The sequence below is a fragment of the Mytilus galloprovincialis genome, chromosome 3 (genome assembly GCF_965363235.1).
Source record: "Mytilus galloprovincialis chromosome 3, xbMytGall1.hap1.1, whole genome shotgun sequence".
Lineage (NCBI taxonomy): Eukaryota > Metazoa > Mollusca > Bivalvia > Mytilida > Mytilidae > Mytilus > Mytilus galloprovincialis.
Window position 1 is genome coordinate 16,299,312 of NC_134840.1, and position 21,384 is coordinate 16,320,695.

General features: G+C 30.6%; 1 protein-coding gene across 12 annotated transcripts in view; it reads right to left on the reverse strand.

Annotated features, from left to right (window-relative positions):
• The window catches only part of LOC143067267 (muscleblind-like protein 1), a 123,963-nt gene that overhangs the window by 79,287 nt on the left and 23,292 nt on the right, over positions 1–21,384 (reverse strand). For 3 of the 12 annotated variants that reach the window (XR_012975899.1, XM_076240386.1, XM_076240376.1), the window contains exon 1: positions 13,866–14,037. The exons of 1 other annotated variant lie outside the window; for it this stretch is intronic. The gene's annotated coding sequence lies outside the window, so the exon portion shown is untranslated. Of the gene's footprint in view, positions 1–13,168; positions 13,428–13,865; positions 14,038–21,384 lie in introns of those variants that run through there. 8 more of the 12 variants (XM_076240391.1, XM_076240389.1, XR_012975898.1 and 5 more) reach the window with 7 other exon arrangements.

Sequence of the window (21,384 nt, forward strand, 5' to 3'; positions counted from 1 at the left end):
TCCTAACCAATCAGACGCACCCCTCATTGTCTGGACAGGGCAATAATAAATCAATAGTTGTATGCATTCAATTAAAAAAGTTATTAACTTCCAGTATAAGATGCCATTAACCATATTTTCAAAGTTACGTTAAAAGCTTTAAGTGATTTCCTGTAAAAGTCTTGTAAAAATAACTAAATTTGTTATGCAATAACTTGGGTGAAGGGGACATTTAAAAACTCCATTTATTACACTGCTAATTAGCTGATGGAACTAGCTTACATACATTATACACATAATAATAAACGTTTTGAATGTCTCCACAAAACTAAGATAACCAATTATATTAAAAGATTTTATCAATAATTTGCTAATGAAAAATATGACACTCCACATGCTAATACACAGATGAGATGACACTCAATTTATTCGAAACGGACTACATGTATACACCAAAAGTGAATAACAAAAGTCTATAAAAAAAAATACTGAATACAAAATAGCAACTTTTAATCCTGTTATGGTAGTACTCTAGATATAAAACAAAAACTTTAAATGCACTTAGTTTATTATTCAAATCTAGCAAAACACTATTGAAATTAATAGGGAACTTATTTAACAAACCAACCAAGGAATTCAAATAAAGCTTTCAACACATTTATTTACAATATTTATAATAAATTGCCTTCTTTGAACTTTCAATATTGCTATTTTGACACTAGTGCTGAATAAAATTCAACAAGATTTAAATTCATTTTAAATTTGAAAATCAATACATGCTAAATATGCAGTGGAAGAGCTAATGAAATATGATTTCCTGTCAAGGGAAACCTAGTACCAAAACTACCCACTTTTACTTCCTGTTTGTGATCTACTTAAACAGCTCCTGTTACAATCTAATTTATGGTTTTCAGTACTTATAAAAAAAAATTAAGTCAAGGATATTTATTATAGGCATTTCACATTAGTTTTAGACATTCATTTTATGATAATTGATATAACCTTCTGAAACCTAGATTTTTCCAACTGTGATCTTTTAAAGAAACAAAATATGATAATAATTGTAAAGTGAAACCAAGTCAAATTCATTCAATAAAACTTAAAATGTCTTTGTTCCATTCCCCACAGAGTAAGGTAGGTTTCGTTCCAAGCCTCAAAACACTGTTTTTACTTATCAAGTATCAAGTCTGATATATATCAGCTTTTGCAAATGATCTTTATTAATAATATTTGTAAATCAACTTTCTCTAAACTTTTATCTTTTGATTTCTTCAAGTAAGCTAACAAGATAATATAGAGAGCTGACTTTCATCATTAAAGGCTAAATGATACTGATCTGTTTGCCTGACAAAAGTTACTAGTTAACCTGGGAAAGTGGGTGCACCTCAATGAGACAGCTACTCAAAAACACAAATATCCACAAGTGAAAATATGGTATTTAACAAAAGACAGGTGACTGTTCAATATGCAGCCTTTTTAAAATGCCATGCTCCAAATAGTCATAAAATCCCTCACCAGTTTATACATTTTGAGAAATAAAATTGAGAATGGAAATGGGAAATATGTCCTCGACCTAAGAGAAGACAACAGCCGAGGTCCACCAAATCTACTTGACTCCTTAAAATATAAGAACTCTAATAAAATCTTTAGCACATTGTTATAAAGAAATCACACTTCAAAAGAAATCACTAAAAAGCTTATTAATAACTTTTTAACTGCCATAAACCAAAGTCAATGCATCATTCGGACCATGACGGCCATTACAGCCCACAGATCTGTTACCAAAGTCCACCACATAGTAACTGACAAAGTCAAACAACCATTAAGTCCACAAAGATCCTTTTTATAATATCTCCATATTGATAGCTATTCTACCAAGCGTGAATTTGAAGAGGCGACAGAAAAAAAACATGCATCTATCATATAATCTCATTACCTATTAAATCATCAGTTTATGGATTTCTAATTGTATGAATTTTGTATAACATTTAAATATTAACTGCTTTTATAGGGTATTTCAATAGCTTGCAGGCAATAGAATAGGATGTTTTGTATGCTAAAATTACTTTTATGATCTAATAGACCTAAAAACTCAAATTTAGATGTTATTCAATTGAGTTCTGATATGTGTATAATATCCCTCAATATATTATTTAAGTAGAAGACTAAAGCAGTATAAAGAAGGTTGTTGAATCAAGAGTTTCCCTCAGGTTTTGTTTCTTACCTTGTTTTCTTTAACCAATTTATGTGATTGAGTAGATTCAAGATAGGATCCTTCTGAGAACATGAATTATAACTAGGGTAAAAAAACAGGCCTTGATGGTGATGTTACTAGCCCATGTAAACATTGGAGACAACTTCACATGCACTGTCTGAATCCTGGCAGAAACATGTAGAAGTGCTTGTGAACTTATTCCCTTGCAATCTTGGTTTTATAAACCGACTTCCTCAGGTGCAACAAATAAAGTTAAGAAGCACTTAGCTAATCTATTATAAGTTGTATTGTCACTCCATTAATTTCAATTTGGCATGGCCTCAGATGCAGAACTTAGTTATGTCTGTTTTTTTTAACTCACTTTTACAAATTGATTAAATTACTAATCTATAAACATTTTTTATATAAAAGACAAAATATCTTAAAATTTATGCAACTTGACAAAAAATAGTCAATAAAACAGCATCACATGTTTTGCTGCACTGAAAAAATCCAGGTACAAAGGTATCCAATATAAGGGTGTTGTATAATTCATGTCATTTTAAATGACTGTGTAGGCTGAACTGTGGTTATAAAGTAACCATGTACAAATCTATGACATTTATGATCCATATTTAATATCAAAGAAATAATTTTGTAATTATATAATATGAATAAATCCCTCTATATATCTGATATATCAAATTTTACTTTTCTATTCTATATATTTAAATAAGTTAAATGAGGACAATGTTAACATTACAATACAAATATAATGGACATAGACATGGCATGGATGTCCTTTGATTTGGGGTTTTAGTTTGACCCCTTGGATTCATCAACCACAAATGCATATAATTTTGACAGAGAATCGACTTAAAAGACACCAAGATGTTTGAATAGGAAAAATTTATTAAAGAACACAAAAACTAAAAACAATTTATATGTACATTAAATAGTTCAAGTGTTGTCATAAAAAATCTAAATAATTTATTCTGAACATGTTCGTCTGTTGCTAGACTGAAAACGATGTGAAATCAGCGACCATCTGCCTACAAAAGGATATAAGTATGCATTAATAACGAAGTCAGGATATTTTCCGCTTATGTACATTTCATCGTCCAAATCAATTTCAACAACTCTGATATATAAGATGTTACAATAAGCCTGAATGTAGAGATTTTAATAGTCTTAATTTGCATTTCAAATCTTTTTTTAATATTGAGTTATGTGGATAAGGCAAATAGTGATTAAGAAATAAAATATACAAGGTTAAAGTAAGTAGAAATAATGTTCAATGACCAAAAGGATTTATATAAGGATAATATTCAGTAGCATTATATGAATATAATGAGAAATGGGGTACACTTACAACCCAACAACTTGAACAATCATGTAACACTAAGAACAACAACCCATCTGAACTGATTTTTAAACAAAATCCTTTCTACATTTATTTAAAACAAAATATTTATTACATATGTACAAATATCTAGTCTGGTTCATTAGGAATGGCTAAATGTCATAAGTGGTGATCTTATTGCATATTTAGTTGCTAAAATTTCCACCCAAATCATTTTAACAGTCTGACCGATTGATTGATTGATCAAGGACTGCTCAAGGTCCAGTTGCAATTGCTGGACAGGAAATGTTCATTCAATCATGATTAAACAGAAATTTTTGATTTTTTTCCCCAATCCTTTGTCTATCCGGAACAGGATACAATTTATTTTGTCGAGGTGATGTTTCAAAAATCAATCATTTCATCATATGATTTTTTTTTTTAACATATTGCAGTTATATTTTGCCTCGTTTTTCAAATTTGTTCATTTTTTTAGTATAAACTTCAGAATACTAGTATTTAAAAAAACATTCCTTATCAAAATGGAAACTTCCACAACAAAAATTGACAATTAAAGGTCTATCGGGCCACTATTGGGTTTGATTGGTTAACACCCAAACTATTTAGTTAGTCATATCAGGCTGTTGACAAGTTAAATAGGGTTACTGTTTGCACATGACATCAAAGTCTAACCACATAGTTTGACAACATAAATGTGCATGTATTTAATTTCTCATGCATTATCATATACACCTACAAGCTTTGTCTCTCACAGAAAGATTAATGGGAGACCTATACTACCTATTGTTCCTTGGTATAGTTGACCTTACACATGCTTATTTTGTAAGACTAGATAGTGTGGACACTTACTCAAAGTTTCAGTCAACGCCTATTTTTAATGATATATATATTATACTCTTTTGAAAAATATGACAGAAATAGGATACCAAGGGGACAATATAAAATCAAACTGATATTCATTGTTAAAAAGAAAGGAAAGAGATGTAAACAACAGAAAATCTACAAAACACTTAAATTAGTCGCATATAAGTTGAGTTTACAAACCACTTTTAATAAAGTGATCAAATTTAATGAACCATATATTCTCAAAATCAAACAGAGTGATTTTATAAATTATAAAACTTAGGTAATTTGATTATAAAATTTGATAATAGTACAAAAAATAATATTTAAAACTTGATGTGTCAATAAAACAACTCTTATATCAACTTTCAAAAGTTACACTCAGACCAATACTTTTAAAGATACAAAAAAACATTTGTATATGAAACTGATTGAATCCTGAACTCAGAACATAAGTTGTTAGACTCTCTTTGCTTTAAATTCCCCCCAAAATGTCTTCACAATACTGAACTTACAGCAAAGTAAGACAAGACCTGCCAATCTGTGTTTCGATATATAACAGCAGATTTTTAAAACAAGCAAACCACTTATTAACATCCAATGGAACCTTGGCTTCCTATATTTTGTTTTTTTTCTTTTAAAATAAGAATGGAAGCAATAGATGAATCATATGTGTATTGAATTGTGGTTTGTTCATACAGAAACAAACAAAAACAACTCCAAAACAATTTAAGTAAAATGCCAGAAATTGATACCTGACACAAACTACTCTGTTAGAATTAAACCAAACAAATAAAAGCTCAAATTCCTAATCAAATATTCAAAACTGGCTTTCAACAAACGGCAAGACCAATTATTCAGGAAGAATAATATCTTTCTTCAACCATTACAAACAAAACTATTGAAATGTACAAACAATTGACACATCACTGCGACAGAATTTTTAATGAGAAGACAATAAAAAGTTTTTAAAGCTTGTGTAATATTGATAAATATGAATCTTTCTTGGAGGTATTAGATATTTAAATACTAAAAGTATCATTATTTACACATGAAACATTTGAAAAAATTTGAGATTTTAATGAAATTCTACATGTTGTCCCTAGACAGGGCAGTTCGCCTTTGTTTGGGGAAAACAATGAACCAACACAACAATGTACAACTGGACTGGTTTAATTAATGACCACAGCTGACCAATGAACCATCATTAGTGTATATCAAGACTGGTTCAATCAATGAACACAGTAAAACCATGAACCAGCAAAACAGTGTTACAACTAGACTGGTTCAACCAATGATCACAGCTGAACAATGACCCAACAGAACAGTGTACAACTTGACTGGTTCAACCAATGTACACAGCAGAACAAGGAACTATCAGAACAGTGTACAACTAGACTGGTTCAACCACTGTACACAATGGTACCATGAACAAACAAAACAGTGTACAACTAAACTAGTTCAACCAATGTACATAACAAAACAATTAATTAACACTACAATGTAGAACTAGACAGGTTCAACCAATGTACACAGCTGAACTATGAACCATCACTACACAGTATACTCTACATCTAGACTTGTGGAACCATTAAACACAGCATTGATTAATTGGTAGCTGTGTTGAATGCCACTTTCGACACTCTAGGTAATGTCACTGTAGCCAGTTTGCATTAGTTGAGGAAGTCAAAAGTATTTAAGACACAACGACCTTGGCAGGAAATCTGTCAATCTTAACTGTACAAATCAGAACAATTAAATACATTCCTGACTACAGCATTGCATAATAATTTCTAGAATACAAGATTTTATTTTTGGACGCTTTCCAAACAAAAACTTTCTTTACCATTAAGTGACTAATAAGAAGAAATCTATAGCTTGCTTTTATCTGTTCAGCTTTCAATATTTCAAGATTTCTAATGGAATATGAACTGACAATATGCAGAAAGATTATCACAAATATAATCTGCATGGAGGTCTTATCAAATTCCTTATCAAGAATGTGAGGAATTCCAGCTGGATACCAGTAAAACTGACTGGTTCAATACTGGTAACCAATACTTGGTTGGTGAGTGATTGGTTGCTAACTAATGATCACATATTTCTTTGCCTTGTTTGTTGTGTGCAGTATACATTTATACTGGTAAATCTTGCTGTAGTTTAAAGCTGAGAGCAAATACCCCCCCCCCCCCCCCCCCCCACTTTAAATACTTGCAAATTCTGGAAGGCCTTACAATTAGCTGCTACTCTGGTATGCATAGTAAAGGACAACCATGTTTCCAAACCCAAATCCAAACCTCTCTGTTTTATGCAGATTCTGTTATTTTGCATAAGAACCATTCAATTCCAAGTGTAAAAAGGGTTTACAAATTTTGTCCCAAAACAATATGTTGACATTTATAAAATATAAGTATGACATCTGCTGTATGTATGGAAGTCATTCTGCCTCAAGGGCAAAGTATTTATTTTTACATTTACACAGCAAGATTAAACTATATTATTTAAATCTGTATATGAGAAAATGCTTTTTGAATGGTCTAGACTTTATATGTACACAAACTAAAAACGATTACTTTGCTTGTTTCTAAATGTCAAATGCATTAAGTAGCTGTTACTAAAATCTATTCAACTTTTTTCTGAACAACTCTATAAACTTGCTATTTTTTACTGGGATAGATTTCATGTTTTTTTGTTGTTGTCACAATCAGCCAGTTTAAAGGTCTATCTAATGTTACAATTCTCAATTGGACACTATTTTGAAATGTTATCTTCAAATCATCCCATTGATTTTTTTATAATCTGATCCAATGGCTTTTTGTCCCACAAATTCATTTTATTTGAAAGGAACGATGTTGTTTACAGGAAGTTGTTATAAGCTTTTTTCTTTAGTAAAATTCCATTTTTTTTTAAAAATCTCAGATTGATTTCATATTTTACAATGAAGAGTTTCAGCATTTTCTAGAACAAAAATAAATATTTGACCATAACATTTGTATTATTAAGTGTTCTCTCTAGACTCTTCAGCTTGAAACCATTTATCCAAAAACAGTACTATTTACTCTCAAATGTGTTTTACCTATGGATTTGTGTTTCTTGTTAAATTTAGATGTTATTGAGTTACTGAGATAATAGGTGGGTTAAGTAAGTACTCATTTAACATGCAAGAATGTAATATTTATATTAATTTCCAAAGTTAAGAGGTTGTCCCTGTTTCTAACATTGTTTAAGTATTCATCATGTATTCATGCCAGACTGTTGGTAATATCTGTTGAATTCATCTACAACTCGTCTGTATGAACGAGGACTGTTTGTTCATCTCTGAATTTTTTTTTTTAATTTTGGGTTGCTGCCTGGATGAATGAATCACATTCCATTTTTTGATAATTCAAATAATATTGAAGACAACTAAACTTTGTATCTTCCGTTTTTGTAAACAATGGTTTGCCAAGTGACTATCAGTTTCAACCACTCTACCTAAGTAAGGAATCATTTCCTATCAAGTTTTGTAAGAAGTACTCTTAGTAAAATTTCAATGTTCAGAAATCTAGTTCATCAGCAGTGTTAGCCTTTTGGAACTAGGTACGTAGTTAAAATCTTTACTGAAATCTTGCTCACCACCAGCGTTAACCTTTTGGAACTAGGTACGTAGTTAGAACTTGTATCTTTAGACTCAATAAAATGTACAATCATTGTTAGCCTTTTGGAACTAGGTACATAGTTAGAACTAGTATCTTTAGACTCAATAAAATGTATAATTATTGTTAGCCTTTTGGAACTAGGTACATAGTTAGAACTCGTATCTTTAGACTCAATAAAATGTATAATTATTGTTAGCCTTTTGGAACTAGGTACATAGTTAGAACTCCTATCTTTAGACTCAATAAAATGTATAATTATTGTTAGCCTTTTGGAACTAGGTACGTAGTTAGAACTCCTATCTTTAGACTCAATAAAATGTATAATCATTGCTAGCCTTTTTGAACTAGGTACATAAGTTAGAACTCCTATCTTTAGACTCAATAAAATGTATAATTATTGTTAGCCTTTTGGAACTAGGTACATAGTTAGAACTCCTATCTTTAGACTCAATAAAATGTATAATTATTGTTAGCCTTTTGGAACTAGGTACGTAGTTAGAACTCGTATCTTTAGACTCAATAAAATGTACAATTATTGTTAGCCTTTTGGAACTAGGTACATAGTTAGAACTCCTATCTTTAGACTCAATAAAATGTATAATTATTGTTAGCCTTTTGGAACTAGGTACGTAGTTAGAACTCCTATCTGTAGACTCAATAAAATGTATAATCACTGCCAGACAGTTTTCACTTTTATTCTGCATAACAATTTTTATCGGTTTGTAATTATTTTGCGGAGAGAGATGAGAGACAACAGACAACTTCAATTACATTACTGCAGGAGTCGCAGCGAGGATTCTCAATTTGTATGTAGGTTTTTACTAGGGTAATGTAACTGATCACAGCAATTGACAAGGAAGATAACATTTGTTGATTACATATTGAATTGTTATTCTTCTAACTCTAGATCCTAATGAATAAGAAAATAAACATGAGCAATGCAACGCCTGCAGCCTGAGGAACCATCAAAATGATTTTTTCAATTAAAGATAGGGTGAAATGTATGCTTATTTCAGCTGTTTGTTAATTTCATCTTTCAATTATATAACAAGAAACCAAATGGGAACATTTTAGATGCCTATTCCATCAAAATCATTCTACAATGAGAAGAATATCTGTGGCCTTCAGACAACCAAACATATCATGCATCAACACTTCAAGTAATGCTAGTTCTCAAGTACATACACACACATTCTTAGGTAAGAAAGAATTAACAGAAGTGCTGCATCTCCACGAAATATTTCCTTAAGTTTTTCCTTTTTCCTTTTAAAATTTTTAATACAATTCAAAAATGATTTACCAAATGTTTTTGTTGCTAACAATACAAATTTCAATATAAAAATGTTTGAACAATATTTATTAGTGATTTTGCATTGTATATATTTTGGGAGCTATTCATTTGCAGGTACCTTTCATTGGAACAATACAACAATGGAGTAATACAATGTGAACCTGTGACATTTATATTGTGTAATCTATATATCACACTCATCAAACCTGTCATTTTATTCCAACTGTGACCAGGAAACTCAATTTCACTTTTTATTCCCAACCATCAACATTGCATTAATATGTCATAAGGGAAAATCAGTCTATCCAATTCTAACAAATTGATTTGCATGAGTCTAGCTTGGAGTATATTATAGCAAATCTGCAAGAACTATTGATCCTAACTAAGATATTCAAATTCAAAAGTCTTTTTATTTGTCCCAAGTGATCTTTGTGTCAACACCTGCTCACAGCAGATAAAAAGGTAAATGTTACCTGTGCAGGTATGACACACAACTCTACGTTTCTATTGGAGGGTTAATCTATCATGCATCCTGTCTGCTCTTAAGATTAACCTTAAGAAAAAATACTTATGAAAATGTGATTTATTAACATTATCACAGTAAAAGACACAACAGTCCTAATGGACAGATTGAACTGAATCAAGTCATATATTTTCTATTAAATAGGTTGCCAAAAAGAATAAATTGTTATAAAAAATATCAATTTGTAAAATATGGACAGGTATTGGTGAACTGCAAATAGAACAAAACATTAGTTGAGCATTGGAATCCAAGTTGTATTAACTTAACAACACTTTTCAAATATTGACCAAATAAAAGCTTAAATGCTGCACAAGATAAAAGGGAGTTGTTTAATTCCCTTCCTATAACACTGAGTAACAGAAAGCCAAGAAAAGAGTGCACAGATTAGAATCCAGGAAATGTGTTTAAATTTTAAAATATAACATCAGGAAAATTCCCAAAAAAATTATATTGTATCAATGACTTTCTTTGACATTTACCCCACATCTCTTTTATTTCATTACAAGTAAAGTGTCAAGGTTCTGACATTAGAACTGAATGTCATGATAAGAAAGTGTCAAGGTTCTGATGCTGTGTGGGGAAAGTTGCAACAACTCTTTTAGTAAGGTGTCCTTAGGTGGCGTGTTGCAAGGTAAAACTTACCATTTCATCATATAAAAAATCTACTTATTATCTATACAAAGTTCAAAGCAAGGATTAGGAAATAAGGTCAGTAAACACATACATGTAGATAGTCTCTTTTGGAAATTTAAAAAAAAACAAGAATTTGTCCATAGTACACAGATGCCCTACTCTCACTATCATTTTCTATGTTCAGTGGACAATGAAATTGGAGTCAAAAACTAATTTGACATAAAATTAAAAAGATCATATCATAGAGAACATGTGTACTAGGTTTCAAGTTGATTGCATTTCAACTTCATCAACAATTATCTTGACCAAAATCTTCAACCTGAAGCAGGACAGACAGACAGATAGCTAAACAGACAAACAAACAGAAGCACAGGCCATCAAAACATAATGCTTCTTAGTTATGAAATTTCAAAAACCATGTTTCAAAATTGTCTGAAGAAGATAGTTGGTATATGACTGAATAGGCTGATAGGAACTTTATTTTGCCTGCCATTCACCTACGGTCTGATCCAGAAAGGCAGCAATATAGCATGATAGCAATGAGTAGTCATCAGCCAACCTAGAGTGGTGAACATACCATACAACTTAACGTGACATCAACAGAAAATATGGCGCCACTTTTTTCATTACAAAGAACTTTATGCTCATCATGTTGGCAAACATTGTAAGTTTTCTATATTGCTCATTCTACTTATTAGGGATTTTTTACAAGTTTAACTTCCGCAACCCGTGAAGTAATTATAATTGACGACGCTATTCTGAGAGAGAAAACATCTTCAGACATGACTGTAAACAAAACTTCTATTTGCATTACAATTGAAAATGTGAGAATGTTTGGGCAATGATTACTAAAAAATCTAGGCACATGCAAATGACAGATTCATAAAATTGAAATTAACATTTTCTTTGTGTTGCACTCAAGATATTTGATTGTGCATTTTCTTGATGCACAAACTGTGCAGCAGAATATTATGTAACACCAAGCTTTCAAATAACACGATATCTGCATAATAATAAGATTGGAAATTCGTCATGATTGTCAAGATTCTAAATTGATGGACTAAAGGTCAACCAACACAAAGAAGGTCTCAAATATCAAGGTCAAGTCAATCAAATCTTACTCAATAAAAAGATACAAGTTTTTACATCAATAATATTAACTGAAAGTTTCAAACTAAGATGACCAAATTTTAAAAATCTTAATTTATATGTACACGTATTCATTAAAAGTAAACATCTGCTCACGCTTTGTGTACTTTTTACACCTGCCAGCAAAGTGCACGTCTGCAGTGCTTTTATCACAGATCAAACAATGGTGAGGTCATACAGGTCATATAATCCTGCGATTATGTAACAAATTCAATTCAAGATTTCAAATTCAAATAAAACTTAATGAAATTTCAGTTTCTCTCTATTATATCCCGGGAGAAAAAGACTCAATTAGTTTGCACCCAACATTTAAGGCAGAGCCGTTGACAATGCACCTTTCAATATAGTGCACAAATAATACTGTTTTGAGGAAAACTGATTTCAAGCAAAATATCACCTATTTGAAATGCAAATTAGCTTCCTACATAAATAAGGAGATGTTGCGTGACGTCAAAGAGACAAATATCCACCTGTTTTTCTTTTTCTGGATGTTTTATAAAAGGGAAAGTCCAGGTTTTAAATATTTGCCACAATTTGTATTTAAGTTACTTTCCAAACTTACAAATACAGTAAGTTCCAAAGATATTATAGAATTAAACTTTAAAGAGAATATCAAGAGATATTTTTTATCAACCGGGTCATATCATTGATGTAATATATGACTTACTTGAGACCAAAAAAGGAAACATGCCATCAGGAAAAATATCTGAAAAGCTTTTGTCTGCTATTCATATCAATTTTTACACAGAGATTCAGAAGTATATAGTTATACAAAATAAAACTGGAAAAATCTATGAAAATTGTCTAGTCCGTTTCATTAAGTGACGCACTAAATTACAAATATTTTGACAAACAAGAGGATATCCTTTGTCGGATCTTTTTTTCCTATTACAAGGATCCAAATTTATAAAGATTATTTACCATCCAAGTTGTAAAAACAAACATCACAGTTTAAAAAGGAAATTACTTCTTTTTTTTTTTTCTTTATCAAAAGACACATTGTTAGGATGAAAATGTAATTTATGATATTGACACAAGAAAGTAAAAAGCCGACTATCATTATGACTAATTACAGGCTCTGCCCTTTTTCTGTCTTTTTAAGTCAATATCCTTAACATACTTTTCATTTTAAGGTACAATTTCTAGAAGATCCAGTTTTTCAATAAATTTATCATGTATAAGTTCAACTACTCACAAAACTACAGTTAAAAAACACTGAAGTCTTATGTTGACTTTATAAAGAGAAAGACTATTTCATTCTATCAATTGAATTAATTGTTTATTTCGAAGCTTTTAAAAAAACCAGGAAATCTGATAAGTTCAGGTGGTTAAAAACCTAACAGTGTCAAAAAATCAACATAACGCTTCAATACATTCATTTGTTTCATCTTTTTCTATTTGTTTAAAATGGCAGTTAAAATGAAAATGAACAGCCGGTTTTTAAAGTACAAATTTTTGTTGCATGACTACCTAATTAAATGTGTTTTAGTACAATTCACTTAACAAATTTAAATTCCATAACTGCTTCATAAATAATATATATACTTCTACTTACAAATCACATTGCCATCAAATCTAAAAGTTTCCTTTTTATCGTGTAAATAAAAACAGGTACGTGACAAAGGTTACTGATGTCCAATTATTTTGTCTGTTCCACGGTTATGAACAAGTTAGTGGCCATTAAAAATGATACTGAACACAAAGAAATAATGACAACAATGAAATAAAAATTGGGTCCAACATTTAGACTTCTATATCAAAATTTAGTTATTTTCATCCACACTTTTAACAATCAATTCAAAGAAAAGGTAATGCGCATGTACCAAATCTTAAAAAGATCAAAATCGATCACGTGAAAAAGAAAATACCTGTATTGAAATCTTAATAAATGAGGATGACATTTTGTATGAAATTTTTTGTGTATCGCCATTCAACAACGAACTCCTCCCTGACACACATTCTTTGTATCACAGACACACAAAACCGCCATTAAATAACTTAAGATATCTATTTTCTATTTGTAAAATACATGGTGGAAAATTCTTTGTTAAAAAGATATAGTGTGACCAAAGTGAAACTACTGACCATGGCTATTTTTGTTCACTTCAGTATGGTCAGTCTATAAATAAAGGTATTAAATAGTATGACCTGAAATGCCCTTTTTATCTGCTGGTCAAAACATTACACAGTCAGTAGTCGTCTGCTCGTAAATCTAGGTCAAGTTGATCTATCAATAACAACTATAGGCTTACCTATCCATGACTGTATAAAAACCTCCACAAAAATGTACAATAACTATCACACACTATCAAGTCACAGTTTTTCATAAAATTCAAACAGCAACCAGCTACTTTAAAAGCAAGACAGCTACAAGTGAAAGCATGGCAAAGCAAACACACAATCTCCAGACAACACGTCAACCAGCTAAAAATAGAATTTACATTCTGATTGGACATTCACTACATATGAGGTATAAAAAAACTTATTTTTGAAATCAATACATGTGCAACAAGCATAGAATATATGCAGTACTGATTTTGAAGTGTGCATTTATAATAGAATATTTATATTCAGTTATAGTATATTTACTTTTTTAATCTTTATTGAATTTTAATATAACTTCAAATAAATTTGCCATAAAGGATCTTTTTAACTACATTGTGCATATGGGAAAACTTGTAATGTAAAGAAATTCAATGCATCAATTTACTGCACTTGTGATTTTATGTTTTGAATATACATTTGTACCCTATTTAAATGTATTTCAAAAGATTTATAAATGGAATATTACTTTATCTATAATTCATTTCTAATTGTTTGTAAATTGGATTCAAAACAAATTTGAATTAAAATAGTGATTTCGCTGTCAAACTTTAAATGTCATATTTGTCTAAAATAACTTTGTTGTGATTTCTGCATTCAAATTAATATTAATTAAAACTAAAAGTATTTACCATCAAGATTAAAATGAAAATCGTAAATGTTATAAGGCAGAGAAAGAAAAAAATCTGAGTTTCCGGTAACCCGACCGACCCTGTTTTTTAGCCTGACCCTAATTTTTTTATTGGATCTCCAAAAAAAAAATGGTATCAACAGTCCCTGTTTTTGACACAGGCTTCTGTTATTCGACATAATAATTTATCTAACTTGCTTCTACTGGCACAGAAAGCCAGTAAAACATTTTATTAATGTCAAAAGGTATTCCAAATAGGTTAAATTCAAGAAATTTGCACAGCAGGTGCTTCAAAAACATTGCAAATGGCTGCACCTTCGGTATTTGAAACTAATTATGGACCCGGACTTGGAAAAATTATGATAAATTTCCAGATTTCGCTACAATGTCAAAATAAAAAATGTAAAAAAAAAAAAAGAATACTGACCTACCGACCCTATTTTTTAAAATGATGTTACCGGAAACACACATTTTTTTTTTTAGGCCTAAACAAAGTTACAAAAAATTTTAATGTTTCAGAAACCAAGGAAAATATAGGACTAATGTATGGAATCCTGCCTCAATGTACAAAAGTTCTTTTTCAGTTTTAAATGAGTCAAAGAAAATTTAAAGTGTTGTCTGGAGTCAAGAGTATTTTTTTTTAACAATCACACATATGCATATAATTTTGATGTTTTGAATACATGTATGAAATTTCTATAAACACCTGCCAACTGAATTTTTTTAATACAGAATGGTTTTATCCATCAATTGATTCTTATTGGAATTTCAATACCCTTCATGCAGAAACTGAGTATTTTTAACAATTCTTTAGCCACTGGTCAATACCATAATTTGTTCTAAGAAAAAATAAATACTATGTCAACAAAATGTACAAATGCAGAATTTATGAACAAATTAAATTAAAACATTAATGGAAAAAAATAGCTGACAATAAAATATGCAACTATTTTGCTTTTACAATAGATTTCATAGGAACAATGGCAAAATATGGTAAATCTAAAGAGAAATAATCTTAAAATTCTTTTTTACTTTAGTGCCAAAAATCTGTTTTCTTCCAATATAAGTTATAAATCTTACAGTAGTAAATTATTATCAATATATAGTGTTGTCATACCCCTGTCCCAGGTTAAGGGGGATGGTGAGAAGGAAGGAGACTTATATTCACTAGTTGGGCATTCGTACCACATCTAATCCTACCACATTCTTTAAGTGCCTGTCGCAAGCCTGAAATCCAATTAATGTTGTAGGTTGTTGTCATTTTTGTTATTTGTCTTTTGTTGCAGTATATATCAGGCTATTGGTTTTCTCTTTTCAATTGTTTTACAAACCACACTTTTTTGGGGGAGATATATAATATTCAAAGATATTTTCTTTTGTTTACACACTGGTTCCCAGATATGATGTCTGTTTCAACTCATAAGGACATAACAGGGGAAAGGTACCAGTATAAATACACATAGATAGTGGCTAAATTGAGTTCTGAAGAAGACCAAAGTCAAGGGAGGGGTAGTACAGAATTTCTTTAATCTCTTGGAAGTTCAGGGCATGTAAATGTTGAAAATATGCCGCACAGCCCTAATTTATTTTGACCTTTGAAAAAAGAGTAGTATAAAGGAACTTTCCATCTGGAATATAATTTTTTTTTGAAACTTGATAATAAAAGTTGCAGTTTTAGCTGTAAGAGGAGTTACTTTGGCAAATTGCCATGTCTATATTTACAGAAGTGCAACTTTTTACGGTATAGGTATTTCTCATTGTTAAAGGTTAAATGTGTGACCTGTAATTGTTCACAGCTTCGTTTTCTGTTCATAATTGATAGTTGTCTCATTAGCAATCATGACTGCCACTAGAAAATAGCCTATACGTGAGGACTCTTAGTAATATGATGTGTTTGAATCTTTGTTGTGTAATTGTTGAAGAAAATTACGATCTATCACATGTCTTCTTTGTTGTGTAATTGTTGAAGTAAATGTGGATCTATCACAAGCCCTTTTTACTGTTTAATTAACAAAACCTGACAAATAAAGAACAGAAGATCATCAACTCTTTCAGTTTCCAATGTCAAGATAATAATTTATCATAATGTAAAAAATACTTCAAACAGAATAATAGCCCTGACGTAATCTTTACTTATATACATCTTAAATCAAACTACATGTACATATACTTGAGTCTAAATTTATAACAACAGGAAATGTTCAAACTTAAACATGAAGTCATTCTAAGTAACTCTTAAACCAATGCAAAAAAATCTATATACAGTTATACACAATTATAAAAGAGGGACGAAAGATACCAAAGGGACAGTCAAACTCATAAATCTAAAACAAACTGACAACGCCATGGCTAAAAATGAAAAAGACAAACAGAAAAACAATAGTACACATGACACAACATAGAAAACTAAAGAATAAACAACACGAACCCCACCAAAAACTAGGGGTGATCTCAGGTGCTCCGGAAGGGTAAGCAGATCCTGCTCCACATGTGGCACCCGTCGTGTTGCTTATGTGATTACAAATCCGGTAAATAGTCTAATTCGGTAGGTCACATTCATGAAAGGGAAGGGGTTCTAGTTACGACGTAAGAAACATATCCGATATCATTTGTGAAACGGTTATTCCATAACGGTCAACCAACTCGTGATGGCGTCCGTAAAATTTACAAAGGGATGATTTCAACTTCACCATTTGGAACTCTTGGTTTAATAGCTTCCTTGTGAGCAGTAACCCTCTATCAAGAAAATCATGATAGGAAATGCAAGCACGGGAATATCGTATCAATTGGGAGATATATACCCCGTATGCAGGTGCTGTTGGAATGTTGCTACTTAGAAATGGAAAGTTCACAATTGGGAAGCTGAAATCATCTCTTTTGTCGTAAAGTTTTGTTTTCAACCGACCCTCATTGTCAATTTCTAGATGCAAGTCAAGATATGAAGCCGACTTAACTGTATCTGTAGTATCCTTTATCTCCAATTCGATGGGATAGATGCGTTCCACATAGTCACCAAATTTTGAATTGTTTAGTGAAAGAACGTCATCTATATAGCAGAAAGTAGAGTTAAAGTTATTCAGATTTAACGAAGATATTATAAGGAATACGGAAGAGGGAAAAGGAGTCAAGGATATATAACAATGTCAGATGAACTTAAAACTCATCGGAACAAATCTATATCTATAACATTGTTAACCTCTAATGTATAGTTACTAAGAAAAGGCAATCCAAAAACAGAACTTGAACACTGGGGCAACGACCTTGACCATGACCTTTAACCATACAAATCTTAGTCATCTTATGTTAAAATCAGGGAAAATATATTTCATTTACAGATTGTTAACAAAGATGTCACTTTTGAAAAAAAATTAAACACCTCAAATTTAGATGCAGGCTGGGCAAAAATTAATGTAGTGACCACAGGATTATTGTACCTCATCAAAATGACAACAAAGCAATTTTGTAGAAAACAAGTCAATACATGAGGGATGAACATTTAGTTTCAATAACATTTGTTTTATCAACTGTGAATATTATCTATAGAAATTTCCTTTCATTTCAAAACCAATTCAGTTAAAGCCATGTAAAGCATATATGAGAGCAAAGTCAACTGTCCCTTGACATAAAATGGGCTACAAATTCTGACAAAAAGAACAGATATTTGGACAAGGTTATACTTGCTTATAATTAACAAAAGATTTAAAAAAAAAATGGAATTAAAAGTGAGAATGCAAAGGGGGATGTGTCAAAGAGACAACAACACACAGAAGAACAGAAAGCAGGCAAAAGCCACAAATCTATCTTCAGCTGGCCCCTTAAAAAATGTATACTAGTTCAGCAAATATGAATATCACACAAAACATGCAATTTTGGAAGACCAACATAAAAAATTGTTTTAAAACATGAAATATATGTCTTACCAACTTGGGAGATGAAACCATGAGTAACATAAAATTAACACCCAACTTAAGAATAAAGTTTCTGTCTTTTAAATTGAAAGTCATTATCATATGATTTTAGAAAAAAAATACTTATCAGAGTTAAAATAAACAAGAGTTTATTTATAATGATAACACTCCTTTCAACCTTATTTGGTATTTTAAAGAAAATGAATCATTAAGAAAAAAAATAACAATTTTTCACTGTTCTAAAGGTTAATCTATATGTAAAAGTTATTTGATTAAAATGACTTAGAATAATAGAGTTATATTTTAACTTGAAATCAGATCTGTTTGTGAAATAAACATTAACATTTCTTTACAGAGCACCTTTTATTACCTACGACATTAATTTAAAGTGCAACAGGCAACAATTCTAATTAAAAACATAGCAGAGTTTTAGTGATGTTTACTCCTCTGTCTAAAAATAATAAGCTACTTAAAAGACTGCAATAAATTAATAGTATATAAATAACAGAACTTCAAAAAAAAAGGAGAAAAAATGAAAGGTCTTTGTCCTTGTTTTTGAGACATAAACAATTGATCATACATTTAACATCTGCACGTTTCTTTCAAAAGCTAAGAAATTTTGTTTATAAGATTTTTGAACTATATGTTATAAAATTTTAGTAAAAAAAGTACAGGTAAAACTAGAGGTCTCAGAATATCTGACAAAAAGTAGAAATCCAGAGAAGCAAACATCCTTAATTGCTTCTAGACAGTAAATTCTAAAAGCACCAATAAGAAATGATCAACCTCTTTCTGTTTCTTGTTCTAACCTTATTGCACTTACTCTTTTATTGATATTATACTTCCTCCTGAATTAATGATATTAAAGCATGCTCTCACTTTCTTTTTTTGGTAGTAAATTTACACTTGAAACTAAAAACTAAGAAATGTGGCATCATTTCAAAACAGACTATTTATTCCCCAAAAACCAATAGACAAAATGTCAACAAGTATAGATCCCCTACGATACAAACTTCATACTGAGAATAGAAAAATCAAACAAGAATGCATGTGTTGTCTTCCTGGGCAAATATAACAAAAAGTGACCCTTGTCCTTTATACTTTACATATTCAAAAAAAAAAAAAAAAATACTTAAAATCATAGACAAATATTAATATTTGAAAATTATTACAGCTTTCTGAAATCCCAGACTTTTCTTCAACTACTTTAGTCCTTTGTCACGTTTGTCATCAATGAAACAAAGAACTATAAAGCAAGCTAAACATATTCTTTTGTTCTGACATCTTTATATATTTAACATTATTTTCAAAACTCTTGAATTGTTGTGGTGCTACTGATTTGTTCAAGGTCTTTGCAGTCGTATAATGAGAACACATCTGACTTTTTGTTGGTACCACTAGCTACAGGCACAGACTATACTAAATGACCTAACACATCACTAACCAGAAAACAACTACACTTATCATTTATCCAGGACAACCATGTTTGCCCTTGATCACAATAACTAATCACATATAAAGACAGACAAACTCATTTTGTTTTTATTTCAGGTGATATTATAACTTTGTCAGTCTGAGAAAGGTAAACAACCTTTATTTTAGGTCTTATACAGATCTTCTGATACATCACTTTAAGTTTTACAAAATTGTTGGTGATATTTAATATAAAATTTTAGAAAAACGAATTTACTATTTAGAGAATGCAAATTCATTTGGACACTTAATCCCATTCTTCAAAAGAAAATTTTGAGCGTACTATAAAATCTTTTACTCAAATTCTTCAATATATATACTAGATAGATAAATAGTTGGGAGTTTAATGCAATTTTTTGTACTATTGGCCATATCAAGGTAGTTAGTTTTTACTGGCTGAGGAAACCATAGTGTGGAGAAAACCAACAACATTTGGTAGGAATAAAAATAACATGTTCAACATATCAACACTGGCAATTAGAAATTGTCAATGAAAATATTTAAACTTGTGAAATTAGAGGCTGTGGGAAAATTTGATCCTTCATTTTAAATGAATTAATAATTTCTTGATATCAACTCTTTTCAAAATATCATGCTTTAATCTGACATATTATGTCACAACAAATTTGTAACTGCATGAAAGGATTTCTTTCTCATAATTTGACTGATAAGAAATTCTTTCACTTTTATACATTAGCACTAATACTTCCACGAGTATCTTTATTCAGAAACAGAACTTTTTCAAAATCAGACTTCAACATAATGATCTCTTCTGAAGTTGCATATCATTTCAATAGATAGAATTCACCTCTATTCTAGTTTTAGAAGTCCACAGGAAAGTACGAAATTGCTTATGTTAAAACATTTTACTGAAGCTTTGGTTTTTTAACCCTTTCACCAACGCTTCAGAAAGCTGACGAAGAGTCCCAATTTATCGTGATTGGAATGCCTCTTTTATGTTAACTCTAAAAAAACATTGCAAACACAAGTTATTTTTCTTTATTGATTACCCAGATGAAAGTGTAAACATGGCGCTTTCATTTGTTGAAAACAGTGTCAAAATCAGATTTTACTCCAATTTGAAATGAGGGAACAATATTTTTTAAAAGAAATTGGAAGAATATAAGCCAGACTTGTATACTCTTCGGCATACAATGCTGTTTTATGTACAAAACACTTTGAAAGGACATCGTTTAATGTAAGGTATTTGTTCAACATTGTGAAAATTTTCAAACTTTTGCTGTTTGGGTTAGAAAATTACAATTTCGGGTCAAAAAGGTGAATTTCTGGAATTACGTGCCCCAAAATTTTATATTTACATCAGAAGGAACTATTCTTTTAAAATAATCTTGGATATGTATAGAAGAAATCTATAGTTATTCTTCATTATTCCAAACCTTGCTACTGTGTTCAAAAAGGGAGATAACTCTGTAAAAG